The sequence below is a fragment of the Cyprinus carpio genome, unplaced genomic scaffold (genome assembly GCF_018340385.1).
Source record: "Cyprinus carpio isolate SPL01 unplaced genomic scaffold, ASM1834038v1 S000006241, whole genome shotgun sequence".
NCBI lineage: Eukaryota > Metazoa > Chordata > Actinopteri > Cypriniformes > Cyprinidae > Cyprinus > Cyprinus carpio.
In genome coordinates, this window is record NW_024878925.1 from 1 (window position 1) to 9,088 (window position 9,088).

At 37.9% G+C, this 9,088-nt stretch overlaps 2 pseudogenes; both read right to left on the reverse strand.

Moving 5' to 3' along the window:
• Window positions 1–737: 737 nt before the first annotated feature.
• On the reverse strand, window positions 738–1,699 carry LOC109101181 (annotated as a pseudogene).
• Window positions 1,700–6,667: 4,968 nt separating this feature from the next.
• Window positions 6,668–9,072, reverse strand: LOC122143552 (annotated as a pseudogene).
• Between the last annotated feature and the right edge of the window lie 16 nt (window positions 9,073–9,088).

Consider the following 9,088-nt stretch of genomic DNA (forward strand, 5'->3'; position numbering starts at 1 on the left):
TCATTGGGATGAGAATCAATAAATTGTTAATCTCAAAAAAAAAATTTTAATTAACATTTTCCCGCAAATCCTCTAAAAAAAATTTGCTCTAACGGAAAACCTCCATACTTTTAAAAATAAAGTACATTTTTAAGAAATGGGTTTTCTGGAAGTTCATTTAAGGGTTTTTTATGACATTGCTGCTAAAAACCCCTTTTTGGAACCTTTATTTAAGTGCAGTAATTTGGGTTTAATTAAAAAAAAAAAATTTAAATTTCATTCTAATAATTATAGAAAGGTTGAGCAAAAATCTGAATTTAATAAGATGTCATTTTCAATTCACATGATGAGAATTTTTGGAAATTCATTAGCCCAAAAAAAAGCTTTGTAAAAAATAAATATTTTATTAATAATTAGATACCTTTCAGTATTTTTAAACCGCATTATTTGCTCTTATAATACATTTTTTCCCAGTTTTATTCAATATATTTCTTTATAAACTTTACCAAACAGATTTAAAAAATTTTTTCCCTTTAGCAATCCACAGTTTTATTATTTATAAAAATAAGCGTTGTAATTCATAAAAAAATATGAATAATTTGTTAATATCCCATAGGGGACCATTTATTTATTTCTGTCTAAAAAAAAAATTCAACTGACAATTTGCTCCTGTTCACCACCTAAATTTTAAATGTCAATTCAATTTGAAAAGCAGCAATCCTGTATTATAGCAATTCTTTCAGTAAACAATGTTTTACCGATAGTAGACAGGCATCGGAAACCATGTGTTGTCATATGTAGCACAGTGCAGCAGATAGTGTGCCTGCAGGAAGCCATAATAGCAGCAAAAACACAATCCATGACAGCATGATGTTAAGTGGCTACGGCCGCCCTTTGGTCCGCATGAGTAGATGCAGCACCTGCAAACCAGAATGTTGATACATATCAAATACCATCTTTTGGTCGTCGCCCTCAGTACATTACACTTCCACTGTTATTATGTCTTTTTAATTCAACACTGTTCCCAAACCTGTCGTGTTTTGTCCGATCATGCTTCCGTTAATGATTCAAACATTTCTCACTTTATTCATCTGCTTCTGGCTACACGTCGGTGTAATTACTCAAAGAAACATGAATAAATTGGCTGCTGTTACATTTGTGCAGACCTTGATTAATGTCAGCACAGCTGGATTGTCTAAAGAAGCAGGGCTCTAGAACATTATAGTAACTGAACTTGGGTCCATTGCATACTAAATAAACAAGTAAATGGTAGCAAAAAAGCTGTGACGGCATGCCAATGTCCATTTTCTCTAGCCTGTCTGCATTTTACACTACCATACTAATAATTTAACATCTTGATTTAACAAGATGTTAGTAGCATTAGTAACATTATGAATTCTTTTTCAACCCCACCAATGATCTCCACATTTTCCATCGTTCACAAGACTTACCTTTGGAAGTAGTTGCAGGCAGAAGGTCCAGAGCATCAGTGTCTCCCGGTGCCATTGTTTCATCTGTGGTCAGCATCAAAAGCATAGGAACCAGCAGAGCAGGAAGCTCCTGGAGGAACCAGGCTCAGCCTTGCGGGCACCATCATGGAGCTGCCCGAGGTGTCCACGTAACGGCGTAGGCAGCATGAGACTTCATGAGACATACAAAGTGCATCACCCACCAGGATCACGCCAGCTCAGGCCCACACGAGGAGCTCCTGGCACTGCATGGAGGTTGATGTTCTGTCCGGTTCCAGACCAGGTTTGAGTCTAATGCTGTATCTCCCCTCTTAACCCCTCACCAGAATTCTGCAAACACATCGCCTCAGAGCAGCTCCTCCCCAAAAGCAGAGGGGAGAGCCGGAATCACCATGCTACAGCATGCACCCCTCAGCTGAGAATGCCTTTTCAAAGAGATTTCCCTTTAACATAATTAGAGAGATTTTTTTCCACTAATGCACTGGTGGGGGGAGCATCAGCATTCATGCGTGACAAACACAAGCTTGTCTGTTTTTGTGCATCTTAGTGAGAGTCCTGGCTGTTTTTGCCACCAGAAAGAAGAGAGGCGCGGTTGATGCTTTCACCTGCCACACGCCTGGTCCTGTGCATTTATGTTCGGAAAGATGGACAGAGAAATTAGATTTCTCAGTATGTTAAAAAAGCAATAATCCAGTCTGTCTTTCTGTCATCAACCTGTTTACACAAATTGAAGCATGAAAAAAACTAATTCTTTTGAGAGTATCATCATATTTCCAGAAGGCAAATGGGCTTTTTTTTTGGGCTTGTTTTTGACACACACATACAGTGTGTGTGTCATATCTTCCCCTTTTCAAAAGGAAATCTCCTCTCCAGACTGTAAAAATAAAAAGATACTTTAAGGCAACATTTGGAACTTCCTTACATTTTTCCCACACTGGCAAGAACCATTTGGGAAGCTTTAGGCACCTTTTGAGAGGTTTCTGAAATGTGCACTAAAGTAACTTCACAGTTAAATACTTGTAATTATAATATTATTTAATATTAATGTTGAAATAACAGTACTTAAATGAACTGGGGTATTTTAATGCTGCTCTATATTTTTAATATTTAATAATTAAATGCACAAATTTTGTGTGTGCTTATGTGATTTCCATCTTTATCCAGAGAAAAGACCCGCTTTTTTGGAAGAAGTTCAAACAGGAGGGGTTTCTTCGGTGTAGTAATGATAATAGACACAAAATCTTTTTTTATTTTGCAGTGAAAGAAGTCAGGTTTATTTACATAAGCTTACTTTGACGTAATCATTAGACCAGAAGTTCCAGACAATTTTGCACACTGTTGAAAAAAGTATTACCAGATCATTACATCCCCTGAGGTTATTGATGAATTCCGCATGACTTTCAGGAAAAGCATGTGTCTACCTCTATAGCTTTGCAGCAAGTTGTTTCCAATAAGTAATGGAGCACCCGCTGAGAACTCTGATGAATGCAATGCATAGAAACTACATCCAACAGCAAAGAAGTATTTCCCCATGCAACATTTATCCATAATACCAATAACCTTTCAGTGTTTATGTCCCGGTAAAAAGCAGTCACTCAATAAAAGTCACTTAAAAACAAACAGGGTGCTCAAGAAATCCAAGTCTTCAAATTATGTTTCCAAGGAAGCGGCAAAGGGATTCCAATTTTGCAGCCTGACTGCTGATAAATTGATCTATAAAAATAACCCTCTAGCATTATTTTAATTTTAAAAAAAAAAAAAAAATCAACAGTGAACATTAAGCTACTTTATTTTGATTGGCCGTTGACTTCTAAATGCATATTTCCTGCTCTGCAGAAAGTGAAATTAAGTTGGCAATAAAGAGGTAGACCAGTATTTAATTTCAAAACAGATTAATCCAATTAACGAGTTTTCCATTTTGTATGAGAGAGAACATGTTGTAAGATGGAGACCAACACTGAAGTCATTTCTGGAGGAGAGAAGAAACTTGCGGTCCTACAGCTGACACCTGTGTGTCCCAAGCGAAGCGACCAAATGTTCACTTCACTCCACTGTGATTTCAGTGCAGCCTGGGGAAATGGCTCATGAGATTTGAGAATGTCAATACTGCTAAACTGGAGACAGATTAGTGTGAAGTATTTGCTGGGCTGGGCACAATGTAGGAACCACCGTCTCTTGATTTCCCTGTCTTTAAAAAGCGTTCTTATAGTTCTTATACAGAATAAATTCTAAACACATCAGGATTAGCTTCTTGCCCGTGAGCTTTTACTTCTAACACTAAAAAATGAGCAGTAGATAAAATGTTTTTAATTTCCCCAGCCCTCTGAGTCAAAATCTAAGTATCTCAAAGTACAAAAACATGGTTCTAATGCCAGCTAATCTTGAATACCAAACCAGCCACATCATCTCAAAGAAATAAACTGGAATAAATAGGAAGTTCTCTTATCCCAGAGAATTTAGCTACTGTATATATACAAATTAAAAGGTAACTATCTTTATTATGCAGATGCACTGCCTCCTGCATCCTCTTCCCCATTTAGAATAAACACACGTATAATGTGATGATTGCATGAGGCTGGGTGTTGCTTGACAGATCTGTTTTCTTTCAACATAAAATACGCCTCTCTCAAAGCAATTCAGGAAAGCATTTCCCATGTGCCCTGCTTTTATTAATTTAAGCCTCACACTGCCATCCAAAATTTCCGTATGGTGGTGATTTTTTTTTTTATGTTTTGAAAGTCTATGTAATGCTCTGGGCCTAAGGCTTTCTGGTTTCTCTTTAAAAGTAGAAGCTACAAGTGCCTGCACATGGCATGCAATGTACCACGAGCCCAAAAAGAACCCATGTTACACTCCTCTCTTTATCTCCTTGCACTCTACAAGCTAGTTAGTGCCTCGTGACTGGAGTTCTGGCCATTGATGCTTTCTGCATATAGAATGTTGACCTACGCGCTCCAGCGCACCCCACTCCATTTCCATCAACACTACTACGTAATCTACATCCCTCCAGAAGTCTGAGATCCGCAAAGGAGCGACACCTGTGGTACCCACTCACAGAGAGGCTCAAAACTCACTTCTCCAACATTCTCGTTCACTCATTCCTAATACTGGGTAGAATGATCTCTTCCCACTCTATCCAGTATGCGGAACTTCCTGACAATTTTTAAACTACAGTTGAAAACTCATCTCTTCAGAAGCTACTTGATTTCATCAAAAAAAAAAAATTAAAAAATATATATATATATATATATATATATATATATTGCCTATCTTCTCTCTCTTCTAGCTTGTTCTTATTTGAACAATGTCTAAAAACTGGTACAAGCATCTCCCTGTGTCTGATTTTACTTTTAAGAATTGCTTTATGTATCCCCCCAATTGTAAGTCGCGGATGATAAAGCTGCTTTGTGCAAAATGACTAAATGTAAAATGTAATTTGAATACTTTATTACTGTGGATCAACATACACATTTAGTTCATTTTCCCTTACTTCAGACTGGAAATGTGGTTTCAACTATGATTCCACTATCCTCTATTTAGAATGGAATGGCTTGAAGACTACATCTTAAACACATGACTTGTGTTTTTAATATATGTATCTTGAATAAATCTTAGCCAACTCTCATCTCAATATCTCACAAACTACTTTCGTAATCATGTCCCAAACACAGAAAGGAATGTCGCAAACAATAAGACAAGGCATAGACACACCACAGCATAAAAACTTTTGTCATTACACTTTATTGTTTCTTTGCAACCATCAGCCATGACCCTTGTCATATCTGGCGAGAATTCTGTAATGCTTCAATGTAACCTGAGATTCAAAAATGACTCCACTGAGGAGCGCTTCAATTAATTGCGACAGGTTTGACAATGTGAGAACTGTTCATTTTTATGCAATAATAGTTTGAATAATAATAAACAGTACTAACATTAAAAAAAAAAGAAAACAATCCTAACAGTACAAGAAACAGGTGTTGTGCTGGGCGAAGCTGATGAATCTTTCCCCTACTCTAAAAACAGTAAGAAGATCAACCGATTCAAGACAGACAATCAAGTATTTTTAATGGGTTAATGAAGAGTGGAACACAGGACCAAAAAAACAAAAAAACAAAACATGTTTAACACTGACCCAAGGCACATCTGCATGGTATGACATGCTTTGTCTGTTTTCCTGTTTGAGGACTGGTTTGAGACATTCAAACCTTGATGGGGATGTAGAGGAGCCTTGGCGTTGTCCTTAAGATGGCCACCTGCCAGGAAATATCTCGCTGCATTGTGCTCTTTGGGAGGCCTGGAGTAGATGGGATAAAGACGAAAGCCAGACAAAAATGCCAATGCTGTTCAGAAAATCCCCTCTGGCGGTTCCTTGATACGGGTGTGCATACGAACTACTACTAAGATGTTAAACATGGCTGCTACATGCATGTGAAAATAAAATTGTTTCAGAATACCAAAATACTTATGCTTCCACACAGTTTGAGATATCTCAACACTAGTAAAACTAAAAAAGCTAAATAATGGTATCACCAAGAGAAAATAAACCAGAACAGAATATAAGATCAGAAGAAAAAAACTTTATTTGACTACAATAAAGATTAGATGAAAGAAAAACAATTTTTTGGTATATCCAGAACAGTGGCGGGTTAGTGGGTATTGTGTAGCCCTTTGAAAACCTACAACAGGACCAACGCGGGAGCTATTACTACAATTCTCAAGGTGTACATGGACACAGCATGTTGCAGTCTGTCGCTTCCTTTTTCTCATTATTTTATCAATAGGTGGAGACATTATGTAGATTACATATGCAGACTTGCAAAAAGTGTGCAACGTCGATGGTTTTATTTCTTTTATTTAAACTTTAAATGTGTCTTGCTTTTAAATTACAAAAGGGCTCTTCAGACACCTAACATCCCTTGGAGGGTCAAAAGCAGATTTTGCCTCATTAAGACCCCCCCCCAACCACAAGAAAAAAAACAACCAAAAATCTGACCTTGCAACACCAAAAAATTGCGTCTGTACTTCAAGCTATAGCATCATCCGAGTTTCCTCACGTGGAAAACGGGGTACAGGGAAAGCTGTAGGAAGAGGAGGTTAGTATCTAACGTTACATCCGGATTCGGGGTATGTATGAGGATTCCCAGTTGCAACAAACTTGTATGTCCTTCCTATAGAAGAGGTGGGGGAGGATGGGGTACGTGGTCGGAACGGACGGGGGGAGGGGCTGGGGTCTTCTAGGAGGCTCCGTGGCTCCTGGGAAAGTTCACCTCAATGAACGACGAGAGCTCCAGCAGCATAACCTCACAGAGCTGTCCGACCAGTTTCGGCAACTGGCTTGACTGCGCATAGTTTAGGAAAGAGAAGTTCATGTCTATACCATTCTTTTTCAGTTCCGCCACGGCCTGATGGAGTGAGGAGAATCAATGGAGAGTCATACTAAAGAGATACTTTGAGACCACAACGGTAATCTTAAAAAGCTTTATAATGAAAACATTAGTTAGGGGGAAAAGTACTTAATAAAAGCTCTGCAACAGTTAAGTGCTAGTCTAATTACCATGCTTATGGACTGTCCATATTTGCATATTTTGCTTTTGCTTTTATGAGTCAACACCCGTTTTCTAATAAATGTCTGGCTGGAGAAAAAATATATAGTCGTTTATATGAAACATTCTTTTGGGACTTACATTTAGAAGAACGCCGATGGGATGGCGACCACAATAGTATTATGATATTCTTCAAATAATTGCTAAGGAGATGGGGTCCAACTGTTTTCATAATTCCCATTCCCCAAAAAAAAAATTTAAAAAAAATTACCATGCATGCATTTTACTGACATCAACAAAACTCTCATTACTGGCATTAATAAGTTGTAATTTTTTTTTTAGTTTTATTTATGGGCCCCCTAATGTTGGATTTTACATTGTGTAGTTCAAACACCGGTCCTGTCCAGTAAATTACCATACAGAGGCAAAAAGTACTTTGCCCAGTTGGTAAGCCTTTAATGAGGTTTGGGTTGCTAAGAACATCTGCTATTTGACAGACTGTCATGGTGGAAAGTATTAGTCAGTCTTTGAATCACCGCCTTCCTGTTACATTCACCATAACAATACCCTCTTCAGTTTGGAGAAAAATTCCTTACCTTTTTTTTCTATAACCACCAATAGGATTTAGCACATTGTGTACCAAACACCAGATGGGCCACGTGCAAGCAAAGACTATAGATACCCAAGACGTGTCACGTCTTGGGTATTCTATAGTTTTGAATGGGGTAAAATACAGCGCTCAATATGGCCACTCAATCGCAGGATGAATGAAAGAGCCAATTGCTAATCGGTAAAGTCAGCGCGTCACTGCAGCTGCCATTAGAAGTCCTGGTTGCTATAGAAACAGTCAGCGCTCTGAGACGTGTGCTTAGGACTGTGCATGCGCGCTGGCTGATCTAGCCTAAAAAAAATAAGCTTTTTATAACACTATTTGCACAAAAGTAATAGCATTTATGACACAGTTGTTGTCAGATTTCTTTGGTGATTTCAAATATGAAATTTAATCGTAAGCTTAGTGAACAGTTTTGGGAGAACCTGATGTTCCCCATTCAAAGAGATAGGAGTTGCACTTGCATCCCCGAGAGGTGTTTCAAAGATGAACGCAGAGTGACAGGAGTGTCTTAAAAGGACTTTGTTGCAAGTAAGCCTCATATGTCAGACATTAAGTGAGTTACCAGGAGCAAAGGGGAATAGAAAACAGGTTTACCATTTTGTCAAGGTGCTCGATAGATCTGTAGGATCTCTCCTTGACTTTCATCGTAGTAGGTGTAACGGAAACGTTGACCTGCAGAATATATGAAAAAGTTCAAATTAATGATTTAACCAGAGAAGACACCAAAATAAACTTCATTAGGGAAATTTTTAATGGGTTCCAACTTCCTACCTATTTAAAGCATTACAAACAACTCACTTATTAGGTTTAACTTTGGGATGCTGCCTATATGATGCACCTTTATTTGTATAGCACTTTATACAATACTGGTTGTCAAAGCAGCTTTACAGTGTTAAACAGGAAAATAGTTTGTCAATAATGCAAGAGAACAATAACAGAGTCATTTTCCAGCTAAACACAATACACATTGGTTCAAAAGCAGCTTTGAAAGCAGCAGAAAATGCATGGTCTACATTACAAATTTAATTAGTATGCATAAATAGCTGTACTGTAAATGTGTATGACAAAACTGATGCGTATTGAATAAAAAGCTGATGACAAAATAATTAATGTCATCAATACAAGAACTACTGAAAGTTATGTGATTAATAAACACAGACCCAACATGCTGACTAGTGCCAGAACTAAATGACTAATAAACCCTGTAGATTCCTTTGGCAAAACGTCAGCATCTTGTCAAGCAATACATTCATTTCAACAAACAGCAAATTCTTCATGACATTCGTCTGACTATAATTGATAGAACGTTTTCTGTTTTTGACAGTTGAAAAATTAAAAGTGGTGAGTGGGACACAAACCCCAGTGGCAGAAGTCAGAGGAGAGATGAAAGATTAGAAGGGGCAGCCAGGTATTTGCTAAGCAGCTTGCCATATTCTGCTTTAGATTCACTCAGAGCTCCCACCGCACAGGGACGATGCTGAACT